Raw genomic sequence first — 15,795 nt, forward strand, 5'->3', positions numbered from 1 at the left:
CATTGTCATTGCTTGATATATTTTATATACGTTTGTGTAAAACAAGTGACCATATTTTTTACAAATTTTACACAAGTTACATAAATTTTAATATAAGCTTATATGTTAATTATACAATCTATGTAACTTTGCGATAGGTGACTGGCCTCCCTTTTGGTTATAATTAGACCAGGACAATTGTCCCCCCCTCTCCTCCTCAGATATAAATATATATATCAGATATAAATATATCTTTCACATGGGATGCACACTTTAATTTCCCATGGGTGTGTATTACCCGACTTGCTGTGAGTCCGTCCTCCTATTATCACATAACCAAATGAGTCTTACTCCCTCCAGTGTATAAAACATAGCATTTATGTTTATACAATATATATACATATATATAAATGCAACATTTTATACAGTGGAGTGTAACTCCAATCAATGCATTATATATATATATATATATATATATATATATATATATATATATATATATATATATATATATATTTGTAGTATCATATTCTTTTAAATTATACCTAATAAACTTGGATTTTTAACTTCAACTGTGCAAAATGACCCTACCAAGGAACCAGCAACTTTGAGTGCGCCTCCAAATGTCTTGTATGGAACTCTGAGGTGACTTCTAATAGCCTCCTCATATTTGACACTTTGTTTATTATAATTTCAGTGAGTCATGTGACAGAAATGACATCACTAAGCTCTGATTATAACCGATGTCATCACTAAGCACCATTTATAAGGATATAATTTACAGGATAATAATGGCTCTTGTGTATTATTTATTTTCTTTACGTCCTACAGGCAGCACATCACAATTGGGTAATTGGTTCCATTCCCTCTGATAGGACAAAATAAAAAAAAAACAAGCTTAATTAGCCTAAAAGAGTTACTTCCTCCCTCCAGGTATCAGTGTCTTTTTCTGTCCTTCCACGATAGGACATAGAAGAATGACCGGATGCGGAGCAGTGTAAACCAGAAGCTTTATGGTTTCATTAAGGGTTGCATTTTACATCACATGGGGATTTAATCTTAAATCATTTATTGCCTCTGTCATTGTGGTCAGTTCCTGTAGCTGAAGCTTCCAGGCTGCTAGACTACAATTAGGCTGCTAAGGTACTTTGACAAGCCAGAGCAGAAATACTATGGGGTCACATTTAAAAGTGATTATGTGTACTTATACTCATTTTCATATATTTTAGATGTCCGAGGAAAGGTCTTCAGGGAAGAGAAAGAGGAAATCCAGGCATAATATTCGTTATGTGAATCATGTATTCAAAGTGGGGATCCAGTAAATAACCCTGAACAGTTCATTAGCTGGTTCAAGAAAATATTGTCCAAATCCTTTGATGAAGCCAGATCAAGTATTAAGACAAGTACGCCACCTACTGGTCATCATAGAGATTGTCTTCTAGTTCAGAATCTCTTGATTCAAGAGCTGACAGCAATTCTTCCTCGTCTGTACAACTCAAATCTAAGGAAGAATATTATTTATTTCCGGTGGAAAAGTCAAAATTGATAAAGGAAGTGAATAGAGTTTTGGGAAATAAAGAAACTCCATCACCTTCTAATAAACAGGAACTTTTGTTCTTTTCTGAGAAAAAGTCTTCCAATTTTCCAATACACCAGTCAATAAAGCGCCTCATAGAACAAGAGTGGCAACATCCGGGAAAAAAACCTGATGTCTCAAAGAGATTCAAGTTGATGTTTCCTATAGATGATAAGGAGACACCCTGGGAAGAGACAAAATGTTCTTTGGCGGCTGTTTCTGTATACAGGTCTTTGAAATACTGGATAAATTCCTTAGGAAATAGATGCTAGTACATCCAGAGATGATATATTGTATATGTTACCCACAGTTAACCTGGCAATTGACTTCTTATGCGATTGACACATTAAAATCAGGCACTTGCACCATGGCCTTATCAACTGCTGGAAGAAGAGCTCTTTGGCTAAAGGCTTGGGCAGTAGATATGGCTTCCAAATATAGCCTGATCTCTATGCCAGTCGAACCTTATTGGGGTCCTCCCTTGACAAACTAATTAAGAATCTGGCACCTGGTAAAGATAAATCTTTGCCACAGGAAAGACCAAGATCTAAGAAGAAGTTTTTTGACCTTTTTCTAAAAAATCCCCATCTCGATCGTCTTCCTATAGAAGATCTCAGCGAATCAGTGACAGAAGGAGGGACTTCAATAGAGGAAAGCCTCTCAGCCTTTGGTTCAGAAAGTTCTCCAAAGAAGGAGGACAAAAGAAAGATACTTCTAAGTCCTCATAGTTCTGATGCCAGAGGTCAGGAAGAAGTGGGCGGAAGACTGGCCCTCTTTCTTACAGATTGGCAAGAGTCAACAACGGACTCCTGGGTATTAAGTATAATACCAAAGAAAGATCCATTCTGAACCAAAGAAAGCATAAGATTGGCGAAAAAAACATTATACAAGAAGGAGATGTAATGATTACATTAGATCTAGAAGATGCACATCTCCATGTTCCTATTCATCGAAAGAGCAGGAGGTTTCTTCGGATTGCAGTATTTCTGAATTCCTCTCTGAGGCCATTCAGTTCAGAGCTCTGGTATTTTATCAGCGCCAAGAGTTTTTACAAAGGTGATCGTGGTGCTTGCTGCAGTTCTCAGAAGACAAGGAATTCATATTGTCCCATACCTAGACGATTGACTGGTAAAGGCCTCTTCCATCAATCCATATATTCTCTTCTTCTTGTTGATCCTGGAAGCCATCAGGTCGATACAGAAAGGACCCTGTTTCCTCTGGATTTTGTGGAACATGGCTTGACATAGTTGCCCCTCTCCTGATGATGGAATTGACCTGCTTAATCTGTCCATGATAGAATTCTGGTTCCCAGGTATGTATTCTGCTTTTAAATCCAGCAGGTTTCTCTCTTCCTAGGAGATAATTAGAATGATCAGATTCAACAATGTATTTGATCTCATGCCTCCCTGCTTGTTCAAGTACCTGACCGTAGTCTGATTGTCCAACTCCCACTCTGCCTTGAATCAGGTGCTGAAACACCAGGATCCCCAAATGAAATGCCTCCCACTCTCTCCAATTGGAGGACCTCATCCTGTCCTCATCATTCTGGAATCCGCTAGATGGGACCTCCAGCCCTTCTTGCTGGCATCTGTGGTAATCACTTACCAAGAAGGATTTGCCAGAGATAAAGGACAGCAGATTGAGCAGATTGTTTTGAATCAACCACCATTCCAGACACCACACCATATCTGCGGAAACAATGATTTGGTTTGGACATGCATGGTCCTGGTTCCACTTGGAAAGGAAGTTGAATTTCAGGATCCTGGCATGTATTCTTGCCCATTTCACACAGTTTGAATATCAACTGTTGGCAAATTCTTGTAGAGGTTGTAGAAAATCTGAAGAATGTTGGATTGAATATCCTGAGCTAAAATGTCACAGTATTTATGTGAACCACAGGAACACACCATTTATTTTCCTTGAACTGGTTGCCATTTCTCCCAATTTATAATCCAGATGTATTTCTAAAAATAAAGAAACCATTAGTGGCTACAGTCCCCCATAAAAGTTAAAAAAAATATGTATTAGTGGCCAGAGTCACCCCATAAAAGTAAAAAAAATAATCGGTGGCTAGGGTCCACCCATCAATGAAAAAAGAACATTGGTGGCCAGTGTTTTAACAAAACAAAAAACATTGGTGTTCAGTGGAAACTTACCTTTAAAATATGGCAGGCGGTCTTCTCGATCCTTGGCTTCTTTGTTCTTCTGTGCAGTTTCCTCTTTGTCTCTTTGTGTCGGCTTCAGCTCCCATTCGGCTGCTTTGGCTCCCATTTGGCAGCTTTCGTGTTTAGCTTCCATTTTGAGGCATAGCTTCAGCTCCCATTCGGTTCCCGTCTGCGGCTCCTGCGTTCCCTGGCTTTCTCTGTTTCCCCGGCCCACTTAACCAAAATTAAAGCGGGCCCACTGGGCATTTGCCCAACTGGCAATTTGAGAAACACATCACCTTCCAGGTATGAACGTCTGGGACTCATCCTAACCAACCTGGAATAGTAATGAACAGTTAGGATACATACCATAAGGCTCAATATGTATTAGGCATAGCAGGGAAACCACTTACTCCAGTGCCATCTGAACCGCTCACTAGCATTCAGGGCAACTGCTTATCCCCTGTAACAGCAGACTCCTTTGGAGGAGAAAATGGCAAAATGCAAACCTTGATGCCAACAGCTTCCTTGTGTGATTTTCATGTAATTTCCACATCATTTCCACGTCCATGTCACTAATTTTTTGCACATGCTCAAAAGCTGCGCCAAGTCTTCCAGCGCCATCTTGGAAGTGGCAAATCAAAGCATCGACTTATTGCACATGTGCCTCCAAGAGTCATTGCAACTAATCAACATTGAAGGCTGTGGAAGGCTATAAACCATCGGCTTTCTCCAGGGACCTAAACAAGGACGGTACCTCAGACCCGGAGCTTCAGCGGAATAGAGGCACTCCTATGGTCAGACTGGGGGGGTCATAGGAGGAAAAATATGGAGGCCCAGCGGTCAAAGTCTTCTTCTATTTGGTAATTTCCTTTCCCGATCGCATGACAGTAGGAATTAACCCATTGTTGCCCATTGCCACGTAGAAGAAATGGAAATATCCATTCTATAACATACTAAAAGTTAACCTAAAGGTGAACCACCAACAAGCTGCTGTGTGGCCATTCAAGCATAGGATACCCTGTAGATAACAGAAAAGTCCCGCAACTACAGAGCTTCTCTGTTATCTGCTGTGTATCCTGTGCCTTTTCCCCTTTTTCAGCTTGAATGGCTGTTTCCATGACTACACAGCAGCTTATATATATAAATTATAGTTGAGTTTCTGTAGCAAACACACCAGTTTTACCAGTGCAGCACAACAGTATATTATATTTTTATTACCTTAAAATACTTGGTCTTTGATGTTAGTGATAGATAACTATCACAACCATGCCATGATCATCTTTGTCACTTTGGTATGATCTGAAAATATTGATGTTTAATTGATCCTTTGGTGAACATAGAAACACATCTTCATTTGAATGAAAGTGAGCCCCATCTTAACTGAAGAAAATTGGAATGTACACTACTAACTTGAAGGAAACTCATTGTTCTCCACAATGTTCTCTGTCTGTATTCCCATATAATTGGCATGTGCAGCGCAGACATTTTCTCTGCAGTTGAAAATGACCACAATTATGGATCAATTTAGAGAACGAGTACAGATCTGAATATAAAAGCATGAGAGTATAAAAAAAGCTTTGGCTCTAACTTAAAGAATTTGTTGAATTACTTATATCTGAAGTATTGTAAAGCAGCTCAATTAAGGTAATTTTGGCAGAGAATACACCGCATTATAACAATGTGCAGAAAATGGAAGTTTAATCACTTTTATATTGATCTACAATATAGACCGTTTTCTTAACATAAGATCATTACGACACCTTCTGTGGATTGCTGAGTTGTTTTCTTGTTACTTGCAGCTTTTCTCTGCGTGATTTCATACAGTACATTTCACTTGTGCTCCGTTAATTTCAAATCAAAAATAGTTTTGCTGAATGTAAAATTAGGTTTATTGGCAGGAACAATCTGCAGATAGAAGTCAGGCATCTCCAAAGTGCAGATAGATGAACCATTGATAGCAAAAGACTTTTTCACCATTTAATTTTTATCACTGCTCGGAGGACTAAGTCAGACTATAAGGGCAAATACTATCAGTTTATTTAGACTGCGGCAATAGGGAGTATTTTTTTTGGTTAGGCAAGTCTTATTCACTAAAAGGAGTTGTTTGCCTTTGAGTTAACTTTTAGTATGATGTAACCATTGATATTCTGAGACTATTTGCAGATGGTTTTCACTTTTTATTATGTGTTTTTTGAGTTATTTAGCTTTTTATGTAATAGCTCTCCAGAAATTTGGTTGGTAGGGTCCAAATTACACTAGAAGCCATGTACTGTTTGAAACAAGAGACTGAAATATGAAAAAGGAGAGGGCCTGAAATGATGAGTAATTATAATTATATAGCAATAACAATACATTTGTAGCTTTACAGCACATTTGTTTTTTTAGATGGGGTCAGTGACCCCCATTTGAAAGCTGGAAAAAGTCAGAAGAAAAGAATCAAATGATTAAAAAAAACTATAAAAAGTCCAGTAATGTACTATAATACCTTTATTAACATATGCAATAAATAAATGTTGCACAAATGCTACTGTTAATGATAGGTTCTGTATACCTCTATACCTTTAGCACTGACATGTAACTTTTCCTTTTTTTTGTCTTTTGTGTTTTGAAAATGTTAAAATAAAAACCTTTAAAAAAAAAATATATAAAAACTGAATAAAGAAATCAATTGAAAAGTTGTATCAAATTGGCTCTTCTATAACATATTAAAAGTTAACTTAAAGGTGAACAACCCTTTAATGCTTGCTATGCAACACTCTGTGTCTATCTGCATAATGCAGCAAGGCTTCATGTGTAATTTCAAGGCAATCTTTTATACCCTGATAAGTAACTAATAATTATGGGGTGCTAGAAGCCACAAAAAGACAGTGAGTTACCACTTACCCAAAAACACTTGCATACAAATTTAAATATATAGAGACACAAAAAGGATTTCTTCAATGAGATGCTTGCTGAATGATCATTCTGTTACTTAAAGGGGTTGTTCACCTTTCAGATAACTTTTAGTATAATGTAGAGAGTGATATTCTGAGATAATTTGTCATTTGTTTTCATTTTTTATTATTTGTGGTTTTTCAGTTATCGAGTTATTTATTCAGAAGCGCTTCAATTTGCATTTTAAGCAATCTGATAACTAGGGTCCAAATACCCCTAGCAACCATGCATTGATTTGAATAAGAGACTGGAATATGAAGAGGAGATTCTGAATAGAAGGATCAGTAATAAAAAGTAGCAATAAAAATACATTTGTTGCCTCACAGAGTATTTGTTTTTTTTTAGAAGGGGACAACAACACAAAGAATCAGAAGGAAAAGACAAATAACTATAAAAATAAATAATGAAAAACAATTGAAAAGTTGCTTAGAATTGGTCGTTCTATAACATAATAAAAGATACCTTAAAGGTGAACAACTACTGTACATGTAGGTCCCACCAGAAGGTTTATTGAAGGCCAAACAATAAGCCAGGATGCTGTTAGAAATGCTCCTGTATGGTGAATACACACAGAGCAACTAGTAGCAGCTACAAAATGGCAGAAAATACACTGCCATAGACAATACTGAAAATTGCCTCTGCTAAAATACACAGAGTGACAATTATCAGTAAATTATCTGCATTGTATATTTTTTCAGCTGCAACAACCCAGGGGGTGCTCCGCTAATGAGGCGAGTTGAGAAACTCACATCAGGTTGCAGTGCCCCCCTAGTGACCAGGGGAGGCAAAAATGACTGGGCAAAAGTTTATAAAGAAAATGATTATTTTCCCCATAGGCTTTCTAAGTAATTTCTGATTGAAGGAAAATCGTTCGATCGATAAATTAAAATACTTCGAATTGTTCGATTCAAAGGATTTTAATCCATCGATCAAACGATTTTTCCTTTGATCGTTCGATCGAACGAAATGCGGTAAATCCTTTGACTTCCATATTCGAAGTCGAAGGATTTTACTTCGAGGGTTAATTAACCCTCGATATTCGACCAATAGTAAATGTGCCCCTTAGTGTATGAGTATATATAGGTTATGTGAGTGTATAAGGGGACAGTGTATGTATGTTTTTTTTTTTCTTTGTCTCTTTCTAAAGCAGCTCGGTCACCAACGCTGTAACTGTTTTAAACTGATACATTGGTTGAAGCATTTCCTTTCACCATATTTTAAGACCTGTGAGTGCCTTGCTTTACATGATATTCTATATAACTTTTCTTTATATATATATATATATATATATATATATATATATATATATATATATATATATATATATATATATATATATATATATATATATATATATATATATATATTGATAAATGCTCGCTTTGGGTGCAGGGTCAAGATTAGACATACAAAGCTTAACAAGGACTCGCACTAAACTCTTGATGAAAGTGTTAATTTTTATTCATACTTGTGCATCCAATGTTTCGACCCGCATTCGGGTCTTTATCAAGGATTATATATATATATATATATATATATATAGATAGATAGATAGATAGATAGATATATAGATATACATATACTGAACTAAACAAATTATCCCAGCACTCTCATTATACAACATTAAGGAACAATTGGTTTGAACTTGTCTGTATTTGGCAAAAAGAGACACTTTTAGTTACATGGTTTGTACAAAGTATGCATAAACTGTTTCCCCCGCCAAGGAGTGTCCATGCATCAGTCCTACTTAAGTGAAAATTTTTTATTTTGTTTGGGAGGAGAAAGACCATACCTGCTTCTCTCTTTATTTGGCATGACCTCTTCAAAAGAAACATTCAGCATTATGGGCTTTTAAGTAATCTGTAGAACTGTGTTTAGAGGGGCGGGGGTTGGGAGAGCAATAATTAAAGGGAAAGCCACTTTTCTACATAGAATATATCAGGGGCGGAACTACCGGGGGAGCAGGGGGTGCAAGCGGGCCAGGGCCCGCACCCGCTCAGGGCCCCAGGCAGTCCACGCGCCAGGCATATCCCGGCCAGTTCCAGGTTTACGAAGGGGGGCAGGTGGCCAGGCTGCGCGTCCTGCACCAGGGCCCCCCCCCTCTAGTTCCGTTTCTGGAATATATAAAAACAAAGAATGCAGCTCATCCACTGATGCATAGACGTTTTTTCAAGAGTCACAAAAATATTTATTATAACATCAGTTATGTTATAATAAATATTTTTGTTTCTTTTGAAAAAACGGAGCGCTGGTCTCATACATGTATGCACTTTTTTTCTGAATTCGTATGCTTGACAAAGGGGATTTTTTTCCCCGAAACGTTGCATTTGCAATCCGTTTTATAATAAAAAATTTTGGAAGAATTCCTGTAGTCCTGTGTGCCATCGGATGTTGCTGATTTGTATCCTGTTGTGAGGTGGCCGAGCCTCTACCCTTGTGCACCAGGCGTCTCTTATCTTCTACAGGGTGTGCGTGGTCCTGCACTGCTTTGAACCCTCTTGAACATTTACATACATTTATTTGACCAAGCACCTGGAAAAGTGGGAGTTGGTGACGGCGTGCAGTAACCCATAGCAAGCAATGTGATTTGTGTTTTCAAACAATTCACCAGTAAATGTTACCTTCTGGCTTAGGCATTCATCGTCTCTTGCTCGGTAGAATTTTTCCAGCCAATTTGGAGAATAGTTAAAATGATGCATTCTCTTAATGTTGATAAGTTTATCAAATAAAGATATAGGCATCTCATAGGTTGACTTTACCGCTGTGTCTAAGGCCTTTTCTATGGAAAGAGCAGCCTCTATTATTTTCTGGGCACATTTAAAGGGTAAGTTCTGTTATATGGAATTATTAAGTGAGCAGGGCCCAGTTTATTCTGTAAATTGTGTTTGATTGATAAATTATTAGAAGTTGATTTTCCCTATTTTTCTGAAGGATTTCTTAAATCCTTGCTTGCTGCACCAAAACTTTAATGTTGGAATGTTAAAAAAACTAAATATCAATAAATGTTAAAGACCAGTGCTGTGAATCCAGTTGATGTAATTGACTTAGGCCCCAGACACACATGCGGATATTTGCAGCGTTTTCGGTGCGGTTCATGTGATTGGAGAAACAATACTCACAATTTAAACCATGTACAATGTGTGCCTCTGAAATACTTTAATAATGGTGTAGATATAATATTATAAACAGACTAACCCATTACTAGATAGATAGTAGGCATGTCTTCCAGAACTTGCTAAAGGAGGACTTTAAAGTATTATGTCAATGTCATTTATATGTAAGACATATAATAGAGATACAGAGGATGATAAAACAAAGCAGAGTTAGGCTTTACCTGGGAGATTACAGTTAGGGCCACCATAGCTAGAGCCCCTAGTAGTCAACAAGGAAAGTCTGTTGTGCTGAAATGATTATGTCTTTGAATACTAAAGTTAGAAGAACATCAAGTTCTAATAATTAAGCAGAGAAGTGAGGCCATCTTTGTCAGTGTTTCCCAGTTGAGCTGATAGTGTTGCCACTGGGCTGTGGAATCGTGCTGCTTTCTGTCTGAATCAATTGCATCTGTTGAAAATGTCCTGCCTTTGCTAAACAGAAGCTCCCACAATAATCTAGGGTTGAATATAACAACTTGTTTGTCTGGTAAGATTACGTCTATACGCAAAAAGGTGTTCTGCTGTTAAAAAATAAGGTAATAGAGTAATGATACTGAATCCATCCATACTATGTTTTAAATATAAAGAATGTGTGTCCATTCGCATGTATGTCATTTATATTTTTTATTGCATTAAACTCTTTTCCCTGACTGCCTCTGGTTGGTACCACAAAACATTTTAAAAATAATTTCTTATTTTACATAATCAAATAAAATGTTCTGTAATATGTTTTTTTACAAATTAACCTGCCTTCCACTCCATGTGAATTGCTGCAAAGTGCAGAGACTTGTGATTGCCCAATTGAATATATCCCTGTATGTGTTCAGCAGTGCTCTATTAATAAGGGGTGGGAGGGAATAGGAAAGTAGGCTTCCTTACTCCCACTACATATGTCCCAGATTGCAAGATTCAGCCAGACCATGGGCAAAAGTGCTCTCTGAATGAGCACTAAGGGGTGCACTTATTGGTCTTGTATGTATGCACAGGGTCATAAATGACCCTTTTGTATTTGTGATTGTTGTCCCTCTGAAAGATTAGCTATTCACAGCCTGGAACTGTATTTTGCACCACCCATTACTCCTTCTGAGAGGCCAAGTCCATGCAGATAAATAGTAGTCCCACATCATGATGATACATCATGAAGACTTTTATAAAAGAGAGAGCGAGAGAATACAAATAAACACAGCAGATGATATGTAAAAATATTTGTTGTTATTATTATTGAATGTGGTCCGTAGTACTGTATCGGTAAACTACATCACATGATAAAAGTATGGCTGGTAAAGTGAAAAGTACACAGGCAAACATCATATGTGAAACTTAGAGGAGAATACATATGGGTTCTGTTTAATTTTCATCATCCTAAACTCCTGGCCTGCTGACCTCTCACTGTTTTCATGCAGGCACATCATTTGTCTCCATCCATATTTAATTGTTCTTTTTCTGCCTTCTTCAGTGCAATCCGGCAATTAGTTCAGCATAGTTGATGTAGTCTTCAATATGTCAATATGTGACTCAATACTCCAGCAGAGACCATACACCATATAGACCGTGTTAATAAACTATGTATAAGATGAGACCCCTTCTAAGCTTTCATTGCTTTGTTGAACATTGGGGAATATACGTATAGGCTCATCAGCTAATTACCTTCTCTAAAATCCATAGAACAGAAAAAGTGCTGCGAACACAGATAAATTAAAACTTCACTTTTGTCAATAACCCATTAAAACAATATAGGTAAACCTTTAAAGTTTAACAAAACTATAAAGGAAAATAAATTGCTTGCTGCTACTATATTCCTTTAGTGATGGCTACTTACAAAACAGTGTTCCCTATAATAAAAATTACAATAGTCTAAATAAAATAAGGTGTTGGCAGTGGTTATGGGAGTAAGGGGTGTTATTCACAATTCCTTTATCTCCCTATTATTTTCTGGTGTGCACTATTTAAACTAATGGACTCTCATACCAGTGATTAAAGCCACCGTAATGCCAAAAAAATAAAGTCTTTTAATGTAATGATAATATAAAGTATTATGGTGCCCTGCACTGGTAAAATTGGTGTGCTTTAGAAACACTACTATAGTTTATATAAAAAACTGTTTTGTAACCATGGGGGCAGAGGTTACACAGAAGATAACAGATAAGCTCTGTGTGCAATGAGATTCTGTCTGTATTCCTTAATAACGTTCTAGGATTAAACACTTTGATATTTTGACAATGATATTCTGACACAGTTTACAATTGGTCTTCATTTTTATTTTTTGCAGTTTTGGAATTATTTAGCTATTATTGGAGTTTCAGCAGCTATCCGGTTGCCAGGGTTCACATTACCCTAGCGACTGGGCAGTAGTTTGAATGAGAGAGGGCTTAAATATAAAAATAAGTAATAAACAGTAACAATATCAATAAAATGTAGCATCAGAGCATAATAGCGTTTTGGCTACCATGGTCTATGATCCCCATTTGAAAGCTGTAAAGGGGGCAAAAGAGGAAGCCAAATAACTAAAAAAAACTATAACAAAAATGGAAAACAACTGAAACGTTGCTGAGAATAATCCATTCTATAACTTTCCAAAATATTACTTAAAGATGAACTTCCCCTTTAAGTTGTTTCTGACAGATAGGAGAATACTTCCTGCTTGCAGACCCTGGCCCATTTGTACTAATTAGGCCACACCTCAGAAATCAGTACCTTCCACAGGAGACAGCTTTAAGTTTCTCAGGCTACCAATAATTACTCCTGTATTTATTCCAGATGTTGCCTTATAAGTTTTGGCACTTCATCATTGAAATCTGTTGAATTGTATTTTTCCCTAGACGAACTCCATGTCAGTACTCATCGGGATAGCCCCTGCTCCCATTAGAAAGACCCTCCCCAAGACCAAGGCCAACTACACCCACTGGTGCTTGTCCCCCCCATCCGTGTGCCCTCTATGTCCAGTGGCAGTGGCCCCTACACCCCATTTTTTATGGATGGGCGAGGGAGGTGGCAGTTAGTTTAGGCCTAATTAGTTAGGGGCCTGAACCTGTTACTTTTGTTTTATTTTAAGTTTTAATGGGTGCAGATTTATGGCCAGCTGCCTCCCTCAACAGTCTTTCCTTAGGTAGACGTAGTCAAAATAAATAAATTAAAATAAATAAAACCAAAAGTTGCTCTATAGGCTTCAGCCAAAATAGCAGCAAACTTGGGCCCTTGCAGGAGGCACCAACACTAATTATCCAATTTGCCTCTGTATAATCTCAGCAGTTGCTTTTGGTTACCTGTTTATGCAGACAAATCAGATTATTCCTCTGTCTGTGCTGAGACCAGCTGAGTATAATCAAATGATTCCTGTGCAACTGCCAGCTATAGCAAGTGGAGATGGCCCCGCCCACTCTCTAAACTCAGCAGACTAGAATGCTGCTTCAGAAGCCTCAGGTAAGTACTGCTGTTGTCAGTAAACTTGTGAGGCCTGTCTTTCTGATAACAATGAACCTCCTAATGGATGTAGAGAGTGTCCTGAAATATGTGGCATTAAGGGGTCTGCTTCCAGCCTTGCATAATAAACAAGGTAATGTCCATAGCTGTTCTGCAGTGTACTAAAGTCTAACTAACTGCTTGCATGCAATGTAATCATATGCTTACCTGCACTCTGCTTGTTTGCCCACCTGAAACCAGTAGTCCTAATACAAATAGATAAATGGGCTAGAATGCTCTTATGCTGATATGTATTGTATACTGACATGCAGGGTGCCGAGTTCAGGCCATTTGCATACATGACATCAGTAGCCCTATAGAATATGGATCTCTGGGCTGGATGGCTGCTAGGCCCTGATATATGCTTGCTCTAAGCAGCAGCTTATCTAAAATTTGTATTCCATGTTGCTGTGATTGTATCTATGTGCTCCTATCTTTTTCTGCAGTATATGTTCTGGCTATGGCTCACCTGGAACAAGTAGCCCTAATGGATGTAGAGCACAGGTCTGGCCGGCTGCTAGGTCCTGATACATGCTTGCTCTAAGCGGCAGCTATCTAGACAATGTATTACATGTCGCTGTGATTTTATCTGTATGCTCCTATTTTGTTGTGCAGTATATGCTCTGGCTATTGCTCACCTGGAACAAATAGCCAGAATGAATGTAGCGCACAGACCTGGTGAGCTACTAGGGCCTGATATGATTGCACTAAGCAACAGCTAATATAAACTATGTATTACATGTTGCTGAGATTGTATCTGTGTGCTCCTAGTTTGCTCTGCAGTATATGTTCTAGCTATTGCTCACCTGGAATGAGTAGCCCTAATGGATTTAGATCACTGGGCTGGGTGGCTGCTAGGTTCTGATATAGGCTTGCTCTAAGCAGCAGCTAACCTAAACTATGCATTACATGGTGTTGTGATTGTATCTGGGGTACATTGGGGTTCAATACCGATGAGCACTGACATGGATACTTACATGTGAATGTCTTATTAAGCCATTGCTTTGCTCCTGGGATAAGGTATGGCTTAATCAATTAAGCAGGGAATGTAATTTATTACTGTACATGGCAATGTTTTCTCCCTGTGGTAGGTAAGTTTAAATATGGTCTTGATAAATACAACAGGAGTTTTCTCAAGCCCGTCTGTCATAAGGATCGCTGGGTTAACAATAACCACAGGTATGTAGTACGTTTGGGGCCATTGAATGTAAATTTTCCCAGATTCAGCAGCCTTGTATTACAGATCACTGTCTGCACGAATGGAGGGCCAGGTAATAATTGCTTATTACAGTCAAATGTGCAGTATAATTACTATCCATTGCTGAGGCTCTGGGGTTGGGCATGGTGCTCTGCCAGATCCAGTATCTTAGGGCCCTGACCGAGGCATATATAATAATCACATGGTTTAATACATGCTAGAACCATGGCCCACACCCTGCAGGGGGATTCTAATGCCTTCAGAATGAATGCTCAATTAATTAAGCTCCATAATATAATTGAGTCTACCAACCAACATATGTGTGCTTTTTTTTTTCTCCTTTTTATGAAAATCCTGTGAGTATCAGTACTTTAAACTCTCTATCCATAATCTCTACTAGAGCAACATTCTCGCAGGGCTCTCTGTCCAGGTAACTTTCCAGATGCAACACTTCTATTAGTCTTGCTTGTTCTCTGATTCACATTGCTGTGCCACTTCTGATATATATGACCCAGCATGGCTCTAGTGGATTAGAAGCCCTTCTGACACTTACTGGAACTTCCATAGGGTATCTCCAGTCCTGAGGTCAGATTCACTTAGGGAGTTTATATATGTAGTATAGTGGACTCCACATATAAATATGTCCCTTACAGGTGGGATGGAAACACCGGTTTCGTGGGTGACTCTAACCATCTCTCCATGGCGTACAACCTGCCTCCACGAGTCATGGGATTTCCCTTTAACTGCACTGGGGTTATTTTAGATCTGTAACCTTAGGGGTATCCAGTTATAACTCTCATAAGACTAGGTTGGGTCAGCCAACAAGGACTCTATTCCTTAGGTACCATAGTTGCTGTGGTTTTCAATGTTAATGGAGTCTACCTCAACACAGGACCTTACACGTGTAAGGAATTCTAACCCAATTTATGTCTCAGGTGCCATTGTCCCTGTTCTTTTAGAATCTGTTTTCTGTTAAAATAGTTCTGACTGCTAGGCATTTTGATATGTAGATGTTTATGGTATATGCCTCTTGTGCCTCGTGATACTTTGTATACCATGCACTTGTTGTGATATTCTAAACAGGTCATACCTAAAATGAGTCTGTCCTGGGTTCTTACTCCTACCAAGTGTTTCTTACAGGTACCTTGCAATTTGCACTGAGACTAGGCATACATGTGATGGATGCTTCTTGGTGAGTAGGAGAGTAAGTATTTCAGGTTGCTGAAATCACCATGTGCAGGGGTGTCTTTTTTCTCTCTCTCTCTCTCTCTCACTCACTCACTCTCAAGGATGAAGTGGTTGTTTTGAACTCACGTGTTCCTCACTCTGACAGTGGGATTTTCACCTGGT

The sequence above is a fragment of the Xenopus laevis genome, chromosome 2S (genome assembly GCF_017654675.1).
Source record: "Xenopus laevis strain J_2021 chromosome 2S, Xenopus_laevis_v10.1, whole genome shotgun sequence".
Taxonomy (NCBI): domain Eukaryota; kingdom Metazoa; phylum Chordata; class Amphibia; order Anura; family Pipidae; genus Xenopus; species Xenopus laevis.